Source organism: Phalacrocorax carbo, chromosome Z (assembly GCF_963921805.1).
Source record: "Phalacrocorax carbo chromosome Z, bPhaCar2.1, whole genome shotgun sequence".
Lineage (NCBI taxonomy): Eukaryota > Metazoa > Chordata > Aves > Suliformes > Phalacrocoracidae > Phalacrocorax > Phalacrocorax carbo.
This window is the reverse complement of record NC_087548.1, coordinates 43242940-43256732: the sequence shown is the minus strand read 5'-3', so window position 1 is coordinate 43256732 and position 13793 is coordinate 43242940.

The window sequence follows — 13793 nt, the reverse complement described above, 5'->3', positions numbered from 1 at the left end:
GTTTTGTTTAGACAATGTTTGTTTTACCTTTCAGAGCATTAGTTTCCATAAATTCCCTATGTCTTAGCTGCATAAGAGATATTTTTAAACACAACTCTTACACTGGAGTGTACATTAAATATTTGTTCAGCTGATTAAAACAGTTCTACATTTATTTAATGTTTGAACAGTAAACAGTTTGTTGAGGACTGAAATGTCTTCTTACACATACACATGCACACACTCAGGTCTCATTAGAAGGGATTCTTTTGTGGGGCCACTTTACCCAGGTGATACTAGGCGTTAGAGACCCTCAGATAAACCTTCTTTTTATAAGTGATTCAACCCCAATATTTACTGTTAGTAGGTGGCATTGGCAGAGGCTGACAGCAGAGGTGATAGGAGGGCCTTTGGGAAGGATAGCACAGAACTTGTTTCACATCAGTGGAAACACTTATTGAGCATGTAAAGGAAAAGAGTCTTATGTCTTAATAACATTTTAGATGTAGTTCAGCTCTAACAACCACATCCTTCGCACTGTAGCATTAGCACACAGTGTTTAGACAAGAAAGAAACTGAAAAAACAGCTGAAGTATTTGGAGGAATGCTAAGTCTGGCCTTGATACTGGGCTGTCCACAGAGATTAACAGTTTTGGAGCAAAATATTTCCTCTAACAGACCTTTGCTAAAGTGATCAAGGAAAACAGAAGAAGAACTTTCTGTATTAAACTGCAATTCCAGTCTGAAAAAAATTAGCATTATAAAAATCTTTCCATGAGGTACAGCATTTGCTTTGAAATGCTTTCTGAACCAAGTATATGCAGCAAGCAAACACATAATAGACTATATTTTTCCCTCCTGCTTCTAGCTTGTGCAACCACCCGAGCCTTGGAGAGCAAGAAGGGTCCTTTGATCTTGTTCATCACTAGAAGTAATAAAAATTCTGTAGGTCATATTATATCCAGTCCTCGAATGCGCTGTCATTAACACCCATTCAGCTCCACAGCTTTTGGTGGTTGCATAGCCGTAAGTGACTGGAACAAGGTCAATAGTTTCCCGGTGCCACACAAAGCACTGGCATTCCATACGCTTGAACACAAACCAGCTTTGTCACTTCTGGCTGTATTGGCTTCTGTTGGTTGATCTAAAAGGAGTGAAAAGTAGTAAACCTCCACTTATGTCACTGAAATTAGTAAATTACAAATTCAACAACATGAGGAATACTCTGCATCCATAAATATATATCGTTGTTCAGAGAAAGACTTTATTAATGTTGCAAAGAAGGAGCTTTAATCTTACATTGCAGGTTTCATTTTGGGAGTTTAGAGTACATCATTAGTTAATTCTTCTCTGCTGGAGAGTAAGGTAACCATTATTACCTGCATTTTTTAGGAGTGAGAAAAAACATGACTTGGACCATACCCCCAGGTTGTTTAAGGTTAGTCACATGTAGATGAGTGAAAAGAACTAGGAGTAGAACTACCTGCATGGGAGAGAACGTGACTTTAGCAGCTGAAAGTAGAACAACATATTGCTTCTGCTTTCTAGTGCATTGGAGTAAAAAATCTTATTCCCTCATTGCCTACCCCAAAATTAATGTAAAAGTTGAACATAACTTCCTTTTAAATCAGTTCTTTATCATTGATTTCCTTCAAAATAGGGCTACACATTAGTTTGGCATTGGCATGTATATTAACGATTCCATAATTCTAAAAATTAAAGAGTACATGATACTTTATGTGAGATCTTATCCCTTTGAAGATTTTCTGTAATCCCTGGTGCCCTAAAGAGTTGGAGGAGGTACAGAGCACAAGAAAATGGCTAACACACTTAAATACAATAGTAAGTTCATAAATTTAAAACCAAACTATTTTACACTCTTGGTAACATGCACTGTATATCCTATTCTGTGTGCATTCAAAACCAATGTTGAGAATGGAAGGAAGCTGTCTGCAAACCAAGTCCCAGCCCTGTTTTTTTGTTTAGGCTGTAGAATACTTACATTTCAAGTGAGATAGATAACTCTATCTCCTATTTCTTAAGCACACAGCTACCTATGAAGATAAAAGTATATGCCCATAAGAAATCCCAGGGTAAAGAGGTGACTGAAAACAAGGAAAATATTTTCTGTTACAAGACGGATTTTCAAATTGTGTCCACAGACTCACAAGAAATATGTGATGGAAGTAGATCCCCAGTCAGTGTTTCCTGATACACCGGCTTTTTTTCTAATGGATATAAACCAAGCTTTTTCCCTGGCCCAATTTTTGAGCACGTTTTCAGAACTTCTGAGTTTTCTTGATCAACTTCAGGTTGCTTTGTGTGAGCTGGAAGTCCAATAACAACCTTTATTAGCCTTGCAGGGCCATCAGTGTCTTATGGCCCTCTATTATGGCCTTAAAATTACAGTGAATCAGAAATATCAGTATGAGAAGATTCAGAACACTGAAGATGGAGGAGTGGATGAAATCAGACCCAAGAGGGGCACACTCCAAAGGCTAGTATACTAAGCATAATAAAAATAGACTTAATGTATGGTGGAAGGTCCAGAGACATCTTTGACTTTAGGCTTTGACTTTTCAGGCTTTTTGTGTCAAACAACACAAAACCAAAACCCTCATCCCTCAGTTCCTAAACTGCAGCTTTTGGAATCACTTCACCTGCTGTTATGACAATTCCTATTCTTTGCCAATACTTTTGCAGCAAGTTGACCTTCAGGATAGCAAAAGAGATGCCCTTCTGTTGTGCAAGGTACAACTGGAGAAAAACCCTAGAGGAAAAACATGTGATCCAGCACCCACTCCATTCAGGAACAGCATCATAGGAGGACACTGTTTTCAAGAAAATTCTTTGACAGGATTTGTCATGACATATTGAAGGTAGGACAAAACAGGAGTTCTGGAGATACTCCAGTGCCACGGAAGGAAGGAAGGGAGGAAGGAAGGGAGGAAGGAAGGAAGGAAGGGAGGAAGGGTGGAAGGAAGGGTGGAAGGAAGGGTGGAAGGAAGGGTGGAAGGAAGGGTGGAAGGGTGGAAGGAAGGGTGGAAGGAAGGGTGGAAGGAAGGGTGGAAGGAAGGAAGGGTGGAAGGAAGGGTGGAAGGAAGGGTGGAAGGAAGGAAGGAAGGAAGGAAGGAAGGAAGGAAGGAAGGAAGGAAGGAAGGAAGGAAGGAAGGAAGGAAGGAAGGAAGGAAGGAAGGAAGGAAGGAAGGAAGGAAGGAAGGAAGGAAGGAAGGAAGGAAGGAAGGAAGGGTGGAAGGAAGGAAGGAAGGAAGGAAGGAAGGAAGGAAGGAAGGAAGGAAGGAAGGAAGGAAGGAAGGAAGGAAGGAAGGAAGGAAGGAAGGAAGGAAGGAAGGAAGGAAGGAAGGAAGGAAGGAAGGAAGGAAGGGTGGAAGGAAGGAAGGAAGGAAGGAAGGAAGGAAGGAAGGAAGGAAGGAAGGAAGGAAGGAAGGAAGGAAGGAAGGAAGGAAGGAAGGAAGGAAGGAAGGAAGGAAGGAAAGGAAGGAAGGAAGGAAGGAAGGAAGGAAGGAAGGAAGGAAGGAAGGAAGGAAGGAAGGAAGGAAGGAAGGAAGGAAGGGTGGAAGGAAGGAAGGGTGGAAGGAAGGAAGGGTGGAAGGAAGGAAGGGTGGAAGGAAGGGTGGAAGGAAGGGTGGAAGGAAGGGTGGAAGGAAGGAAGGGTGGAAGGAAGGAAGGAAGGAAGGAAGGAAGGAAGGAAGGAAGGAAGGAAGGAAGGAAGGAAGGAAGGAAGGAAGGAAGGAAGGAAGGAAGGAAGGAAGGAAGGAAGGAAGGAAGGAAGGAAGGAAGGAAGGAAGGAAGGAAGGAAGGAAGGAAGGAAGGAAGGAAGGAAGGAAGGAAGGGAGGGAGGGAGGGAGGGAGGGAGGGAGGGAGGGAGGGAGGGAGGAAGGGAGGGAGGAATCTAAGAAGTGTGGTAATTTTCACAAATTACAACAAATTGTAGCATGAACTGGGTTCATTTAAAACACTGAGCAGTGGCAATATTGTTCTAGGGGTTTTTAAAAAAATTCTCCTGATGTATGATGCTGTATCATGAAGGATACTGTATTGGGGCATACTTCAGTAACTGAACATGGTGAGATACAACAGTTTTTAAAGCTAAAAAAGTGCAGTAGCAGTTACCCTAGGACCTATGCATGCTAGCTGACAGCTTAATAGTGGGTCTCATCATAGGAAAATTTTAGGGAGCTTACTGAACTATTCTCTAAATTCTCCTAAAAATTAGTTCATAAGAGTCTGGTGAAAAAGGGGGAAAGTTAGTAGTTTTCATAGGTTATTCTGGCATAGTAAATTGCATCAAATAATAAATAGGGTTATTCAGGAGATAAACTGTGAAAGGAGAGGTGAGAGGTGCCCCTTAAGGAATGACATAAATGATGCTTCAAAAATGTGTATAAAACCAAAAGTGATCAATAGGATGCTTTTTGAAATAAGCCCAGCTGCCTAAATTATACTGAGCACTTGTCAATCAGCTACCCTATGTGACACATATAATGGTACAGTTAGTAGTGATTTCAGCTTCTTAGCAATGCTGAATCTAAGTTATAACAGGTGAATTGGCTCAAAGTTTTCTCTTTTGCAGTCAGTTGGCACTGTCAGAGAATAATTTAGGTTGGATGGGACCTCTAGGTGTCACCTATTCTGGTTGAAGGAGGTTGTTCATCGTTGTGTTCAGATGAGCTTTGACCATCTCCAAGAATGGAGGTGATACAACTTCTTTGGGCACGTGGTCCAGTGTTTCACTGTTCTCATGCTGCAAAAATTTTGCTTCTATTAAAAATTTACTATTTTCCTACTCTGGCTACTGGCTTCTATTTTGTGACTATACACCTTCTATTAACATCTCATTGTGCTCTGACTAAGGTAATTGCAGACAGCAATTACATGCCTTCTGACCCGTCTCTTCAAAAGGCTCAATAAAACCCCACTCTCTGAAGCTGTCCTCTTGTTTCAACCACCTAATCCCCTTGGTAACTGGATTCGCTTCTGGATGTCTATGCCTGTCCTGTGCTGGGGAGCCCAAAACTGAGCACAGTGCTCAGATGCAGTCTCACAAGTTCTGGGGAAAGGAGAATAGTCACTTCCATTGACATGCTGGTTATGATCTTGCTAATACAGACCGCTTTGCTTTCCCTGGGCCTGCAACTTGTTTCTCCTGAACTACTATGCACAGCTGTAGTAAGAAGGCCTAGATGCTTCTCTGAAACACACTGGAAGGAAGACAGTTCTGAAAACTGCCTGAAGTAAGGCAATGGCTGATTGTCAAAAGCCTCCCTGCATACATGCAAAGTAAAATGAAATATTTTGATATAAAATAGATGATGGCATCTAATATGATGTGTGCAACTCACACAATGATTTCAAAGACTGTTAGGTCCGTTTGTCAAGAGAGAGATAAAGACGTCAAAGGCCTCAGATGCTGGTGAGAAAACAATGGAAAGGAAATTAATAAGATGATTCAAACAGTCAGAAAATGACTTTCAGAAGTTGTAAATGTAAGAATTGTGCCTCCTGGAGTAAATGGTTGCCTGGACTTCTTTAAAGAGTGATTTTTGATACAGTAAATCTTCAATTTCAAAAGGGAATTCCCTGTTAGAGGCTGCTTTTAATCCTTTTATGAACTATTCTGTCAGGAAAAACAGATATTCTCAGATATTAGCCTGTCTGATACTTGGTTTTCAAAGCCTCAGCCCAAATTCTGGTTAGTCTTGTGGCTAACAGTTGCAAAGGACAGTAATTGTGTCACATACAGGTGTGATTGTGGTGGAGGTAGTTAAAAACAACAAAAGAAAGTGAAGGTAAACACTGACATAAAGTTGTGTGTCATTAATACAATTACTCATATGAAGAAGTTAGTAAATTTAAAATATTTGTGTGCTGTATTAGGAAAGTAGATTTAGGGCATAGGCAGCTAATGTTTTAGGATTTTGAAGGGCTATACAAGAGTTTTGACTTTGGACCTAAGATTGCCTGTCTATCTGTCTCTCTGTCTGTCTATCTATCTATTTATCATCACCTTAAATTACCTCTTGGCCTTCCAAATGGACACACTAACAATGTAATGTGGGCAAAGTCTCAGCTTTTTGGAAAACACTGCAAAAATTACTTGCTAATGGTTTACAGGTGGACAAAATTATTTGCATCAATTGGTGAGAAAAATTTAGCTTCAAGAAACAGATCTTGATTTTACTTTTAATGTATCTGTCCCCTTTTTGATAGCAAAAATACAGGCTTTTAACCATAACATTGCTGTCAGGCATTGCAATCATACTTATGTAAGAATAAGATTAAGCTGCATGCAGACTTATAGTCCTTTCTCCCAAAACAAACAAACAAACAATCCCACCAAAAATCAAGCAAAAAACTTCACCAGACCTCTTCCTCCGCCTCCCTCCCCACACCCCATGCCCACCCCTGAATAAAGCTGGAATATATTTGGCGTCTTTTTACATATCAGCAGATATATAGTTGCTTCATTAATCCAGTTTAGCTTTGTGTAAGCCTTTAAGTGAGAAAATCTATTAATACATTTGAAATGCCAACTATAGGAATAATTCACCAACTGTTTAATAAAGTTGAAAAAGAGGGGTTGAACATTAACTTCCACTTGCTCTTTCAGTGGAGGACAGGTTTCATACCTTGCCAGTCTCACTGCAGGCATCCTGATTTCTGCTTCATGCAGTATAGGCCTAAGGGCAAGCCAATGTTTGCTGCAATTTTCTACAATAATAGCAAGACAATTTAGCAGTAATGGATAAGTAGGGAGAAAATTAAGCAGTTTGCTGAGATACAGAAACGGAGCCAGAAAATATTTGGCCTCATGTTAGGCTTCAAATTCATAGTCAATTCATTAGTGTAATTTAGTCCTTGCATAAGGCTTCGAGTGATAAATTTTACTAATACATTTTGAAATGCCAGCTGTAAGAATAATTCACAGATTGGTGTATAAAATTAAAAGATAGGCTAGAATAAATCCTTCATTTTCATCGGGTAGATGAAGATTTATAAAGGTCTTTGCAAAAATGAGTCTTTCTACTTATGGTAAATGGATAACATTAAAGAAAGACATTCTAATATTGCACTTACATTTGTGAACCGAATGTTTTATCAGGTCAGAATATTTACTGAGCCTTAATTTTACTTTTGCCTGTCTTGTTTGGGGATGACTTGTAGGCAGATCTCTATTTTCTGTCAGATGCACACCCCTTGGAAAACTGGCAATATGATAGGGTCATTATTAGCTCAAATGTAATGGCTTGAAATCAGTCTTGAATAATTGTTTTTGAACTGGTTTGTTTCTTATATTATAACCAAAGCATGGTCTCAAAAAAACCCAGTTCAACTGATCAAAGCAGTAGTATAGTACCAAAACACCAAATTCAACCTTTTTATTTCACTGAACTAAAGCTTAAAGGCCACTCAGGTGAAGTAGCTCACTTAAAATTTTAATAAATCCTATACATTGCAGTCAAAACAAACTAAGAAAATCACACTTGCTTTGAAAGCCAGCTTAAATGAATTGTATTTAAGTGTGAGAATATTACCCCTTTAGTGCGGAGCTTTTTTGTGGCCTTATACCTACTTTGGTTCTCAGACTGAAGTCATATATACATGCCAGAATCCTACAGAAATAAAAAAAAATTGATCAAATTGTCATGATTTATGCTTTTTTTGGATAGAAACATATTTTGGCTCAAGCTGTTTAAAAGAATTGAATTATGTGGTACAAAGTGGGATTTGCATTCTTGAGTGTTTTTGTTTGGTAGATACCAGGCATTTTGAAGTCAGGCTACCACAGAAGCACGTGCAATGTTACACATAAGAGGCTGCGAACTGAGTAGAGACTTTACTAACCTTTTTCAAGAGCAACCCCTGACAGAAGTGGAAGTCAGCAGATTGCAAAGAAACCCCAAACAAACAGAAGGATAAAATAGCTAAAACTTTCATCAAAGGTAACATTCTCTTGAGATATCTTGAAAGAGATGCACAGCAGTTCTCTTTGCATCTGTAAGAACGGGATATCATAGAAAAGAAAGAGATCTGAAAGTTGCTTTTTCTCACAATCTTATGTCTTAACACACTGAATGAAATAAAACTTAAGTTCACTAGTCGAAAAAAAACCCCAGAACTATGAGACCATTAGCAGAACCTGAGCAATGTAGCTCTTGCTGTAACAACGAAATTTATGGGAAGATGGTTTGTGCTTGAATTCAGAAATTAAAGGAGGGGTTTTCATTGGCTTAGACACCCTGACCCCAGTTTGGAAGAAGCTAGCTGAGTCCACATCTCTGTAAATCATCTGTTTTCTGATCACGCACAAAAACTCAAGGAGAGACTGCTAGAATAGTCAGAGCCAAGCCTTTGAATTTTCCAGTCATCCCATGAGTCAGCCCAGCCAGATTAATTTCTTGTGCGATGTGTGTTGTTGGAAGCCTGTGGATCCATGAGATCCAAGGCAATAAAATATTTGGATCTCAAAGTGAAGCTAAATCTGCACTTGGAGTGCTCTGTGATAATCACTGGAAATCAAAACAGGCCTGGGAATATGGAGGAAGATTGTGGAATAGATTATATACTATCAATATTCTTCAATGCTAAGCAAGTCTGTCTTACAAGTACAAAGAGAATGACAGTGCTCAGATGAATTTTTCTTTCTAGGAATGGGCTTCTTTGAAGAAGAAAGTGATGGTGAAAGGTAAATAGAACAAGTTAATTCTGCCAGAATAAAATGTTACTTTAAAAAGTATAACCATAGATAAGTAAAAGGGAAGAAATCTAGGGCTTATTATAGTGAGATTATTTTAATGAAAAGGAAAAATTATAAGTTGAAGGGCACATGGGGAAGATGTAGTAGGATTGGGAAAAATACTACCTGTTGCTGAGTTAGAAAGATGTAAGCATTGGTCTCATAGAGCAATGATGCAAGTGGCTGAGTGCACCTTGTAGGGTTTGAGTACATCTCTGCTGTACTTATCAGAGATGGGAAACCAGACTAAGCCACAGACTGCTAGCATGCTTAATGTCACTCTTAGTGGTTAGAAAAAACAGCTATATATGCCAGGTAATGTTTTGAAAAGCAGTTTGTTGTTGGCTAAACAACACTTTTATTTGTGTTTGGACCAAAGAAAACTGAATATGTAAAATGGCAGAAATTTTCCCCCTTAGAGAGGTGCTCTTATTTTGGAAGCTGTTGTTAATGCCAAATATTTTTCTGTACTGACTACATTGCTGCGATTTTGGAGGGTCCACTAGCAAAGTGAAGTAAATGAATGACCACTTTTACCACCTCATTAGGAAGGCACCGTGAAGCTTGTTTTTTTGTTTGGGATTTTTGTGAGTCTTAAGACTAGTAATTTTACTAGTATTGGAGTAAATGTTGTTAATCTTGGAGCATCATTTATGTAGATGGTGCTTTTATTTGGGGAAAAATTGTGGAGAGGATCTGGGTAGAAAGACTTGCTAGCCTATAGCTAAAAATCCTCCACACTTGATGTGCATGTATACATCAAGGCTAGCAACATAAGCGTAGCCTAGCATATAAAGCTGTAGGTTAACTAAATAAAATGAGTTCTGTGCACATATGTATAGGTATTAGAAGGGAGTAATAAAATACAAATTCATACGTACAGAGAATAAAATGTGGTGGAAGAGACATACAACAAATATTAGTGATGTCTCAAGTGAATGTCTAGTAGTGTCATGAGCCTGTTCCTGATGCAGGGATACTGGGGAGGAGAAGGCAGTATTTCCACAGGTGCTACGTTGGAGGCAGAAGATGTGAGTGGGCATATAGATAATCTTTGCCTGAGGCTGCCTCTGGCAAGAACAGGAAAAGAGCTAATGCCCTGCCAAAAGGAGAGGCCTTGTGACTTCATATGGCAGCACCAGTGCTGCTGTCTCATGGAAAAGTTGGGAATACAAGTAAAGTTGAAAGGCACATAGGAATTAATTGAATGCTGTTCACAAACTTAGCTAGTAGGTAAAATAAAATACTTGATATATTTTAGAATTGCTTTTTAAATGTTGTGATTAATTTTAGTCTGACACAAAGAATTTGTGACATTAAGCTTCCATGGTTTTGATTCCCAGACTTGGAATATATGGGGATGTGCAGCTTGGAGGCACTTCATTTCAGTGTGAGTATCACCTGAGCTGCACCATGATGGCCACATAGGTACTAGCTTGGACTATGATATAGAATATTGGAGTCTGGAGCAAGTCTAGTTTTACCTCTCCCTCTCCACAGGCCCACTCCCTCAAGTCTTTAGAATTTATGCGTAAGAAATGTGATTATGATTTTCAGGTTTTTTTCTGAGGTATTTGTGAGAAGGTCTTGCTTACTAAGTGGCACAGAGCTAAATCTGCACTGGGTGGACAAAATACATTACTGCTCTGTGGGGAATTGAACCTTCAGTTTGAGGCAATCAAAATTTTGAGCTTCAGTTGCTGAGTATTTCCCTGTAGTGCAAATCAAGACGAGAAAATAAAAAGGAGGGAGGTACAGAGAGGCCAAAGATAGACTGAATGACGTGTGTGAGCTCTAAGAATAGGGAATGGATGTGCTTATGCTTGTGATAATGTTGTATGTGAAGCAAATAGATAAAGTTGTCTCTTTAGACAATGCTGCCAAACAAGCCCAGCTGAATCACCCCAGCAGGCCCAAAAAATCAGCCTGCATCCCTCCCATTATTCTTTGGCCTTTCAGACTGATGTGTGCTGAAGAGGCATGTTAGAAATGGCTCTCCTTGCCTGATTCTGCTGCTCTTCCTCTGCCTGCCTCCCCTCCTGCCCACTGTGCAGCCCTGCCAGCTGGCATGCCTCCTTCTCCTCCTCCTCCTCCTGTTCTTCCTCCACCTGGTGCCACCTGGCACAGCTGCTGGCTGTGCCGTGCTGGGGGAGCTGGCGCTTGGGTTTCTCCTTCCGATCTGCCTCCTCTTGCTGCTGGTGCTGTCACAGGCAGCTGCCTCCTTTTGTGGTGAGTGGCCTCCCCATAGGGGTGCCCTCTGAGTGCCTGGGGTTCGTGCCTGCAGTGTGGCAGGCAGACACACTGCAGCAAGTAGTGGAGATATTTACAGGTGCAGCAGAGCACGAGGAAGTTCGGTGCTTATATTTCCTTACCTGGTAGTGAGGGTCTAGTAGACAGGAAGTTGTATTTCAGGCAAAGGGACATTTTGCATAGGAACATCAGTATGAAGTTATACAGGAGGTCATAATCCATAGTAATAAACAGGCAGTTGATCTACTGGAATGAAATTAACAATTAAAATAAAATTATTAGGTGTTTTTCTCATTGATTAACCCTATGCGCTCATGTCTAAATCTACTGTGGATGATTTTTTAACAAATACGTCTTCATATTAAAAATGCTGAGGGTGTCATAATCTATCATACTCTGCTGTATGATAGATTGCAGGTAAATACCTGCAAATGTCAGAATCTTCTTAGGAAACTAATACTAAAATTACAAAAAAAATAGGGAACTGATTTTGGGATTCTTAACTGTGCGTTATGGTTACTTTGCTGTTTAATCACTCCTGCCTTCTTTCCCTTTATGGCTTTGTCCATGAACATATCTATAGTTCTATTGCATGAAAGACCTTTTCCCCTTAATGCACTTTTTTCCTAAAGTTTTTGAAGGACAAAAGAATAAATAATTCTAGTTCAATCTAGAAAGAAGATTTTGCTGGAACCACAGAGTGTCATCTGCAAAAAGTTCATATTTTGTCCCTATATTTGGACTTGATTCAAGTTTTGATAATTTCACATGCTTGTTTTATGTAGGAACTTATCTTGTCTTTTCTATGAAGAGCTTGTTTGCCAAATTATTATTTCACTGTATTATACAGACTACCCTAGTTAGATCCTGCACATTTCTAAAGCCAAAACCTTAATATTCTATATAAACAATGTATTACGTGATGGCTGATCTCTGATACGCCCTTTGTCTTCACATAATGGGACAAAAGTAGGTAACTCTTAAACAGCATTGGCTGCTATACCACTCCTGAGTTATTCCATTCCTCTTCACATATGAAGATAAATGTAACAGAACTTACTCATCAGATGTAATATATAATGTATGTACTCTTTTCTGCATGCCACTCTTCAGGACTAGAATGGCTTGAGATGACAAGGCTTGAGATGACAAGCATGGAAAATTAAGAGCTTTTGGGAAGTAGGGGAGTAATGGGCTTTGAAGAAAGTAAAACTTTTGATGAGTTGACGTTATTGCACCAGTGAAATAAATGCAATTTTACTTTAAAATAGTCAAAGGAGAAATATTTAAGTCTCCTCTGATGTAAGTATACACAGCTTGTATATATATTTGTGTGAAATATTTGACCCAGGCTGATGGCTTTGGAGATGGACGTACTTAATACATAGCACTATCATGACTTGTGTTCTCAGTGTGAGAGTGATATTTCCTAATTGAAACCTCAAGACTTTGAAGTATTTTGCTTAAGTTTATCTTAAATATGTCAAATGCTGCTTTAAAAGGTGCCCATAAATACTTTTCTGGGCTGAGGCCTTCTCTCAGTGTCTGCCCGGATATTGGATACACACTCATGATATTAAATTGTAAAATAAAAATTTAAAAGAGAACTGTAAAATAAAAATTTGATTGTAAACAAAATTTTTCAAATCAAAATAAATAGCTTGTTTTGATCAAACAGGGAGGCTTTTTTACTGTGATTTTCAGGTTTATTATTACAATGCGTGCCGCACTTTTAAAATACCACCAGCTTCTCAGATTACAGTGAGTCCTATGAACACATATCCATGTCACAATTTTTAAGAATTATTCTATTTTTGTGTTTTAGATACTTGTGCCTAATGAAACCAATTTTTGTTGTTGTTGTTGTTGTTACCATATGATCTATATTTTAATATTGCTTTGGAAATTTCAAAAATTAAAGGCTCTAAGAGACTGAAAGTTTGGTGTTTCTGTATGCAGATATAAAAACTGATCTTATGAATTATTTGTGTTTTAATTGCTGTCTGTGTTGATCTGGATATTGATAAATCAGTGGTCAACTTCTAAACAGAAAGATTTGGCTGATGCTGTTTGAGGAAATGGAGCCATGTGTAAACAAACAATACAGCATTTTCTTAGGGCTTACGCTATGCTTTTCTTGAGTCCTCTCCCTTCGCCTACTGTGGGGGTTTAGGATACTTTTTGCAAATTTTTGGCCACTTTTGCTTTAATCCTAGCCTCTTTACTGTATATATGTTCACAAGCACTATGGGATGTTATACTGAATATCATGAGGAGCTTTCAACTACTCTTGTAGGAGTGCCCATATTACTTCTACTGTCTAGGTACTGTCTAGCTAATGAGCACTCTTGGTCTGTGTTTTTATCTCGCTTGAATGCATGAACTTGTAGAAATATCTTAGACATCTTTATTTAGCCCTTTCCATTACATGGTTTTTCATATTTAACTGATTTTATGTGGTGCACTGATTATAAAATATTAGTTCTCCACTCCTAATTTCTTTCACTTAAGAAATATTAATTTAATTGGATAAAACCATTGCAAAGCAGTAAAAAAACCAGTGCAAATACACCTGTATAGATGAAGAAACTGAGGCTGACTTTTCAGCTGTGCCAAGCTGCAGCCTGGATAGCATGCCTGAGTTGACAACAAAGTATGTAGGCCTCTCTTTCTTCACAGGAGTGTGCTTGTGTCACCAAACACTCCTCATATTTTGTATAATGCACAAAGCTCTGTTTTCTGCCACAGAATGTTCTGAAACAGGAATAGTCTGTGTTTCTATTTAACTCGCCATAGGAAAGTTCAA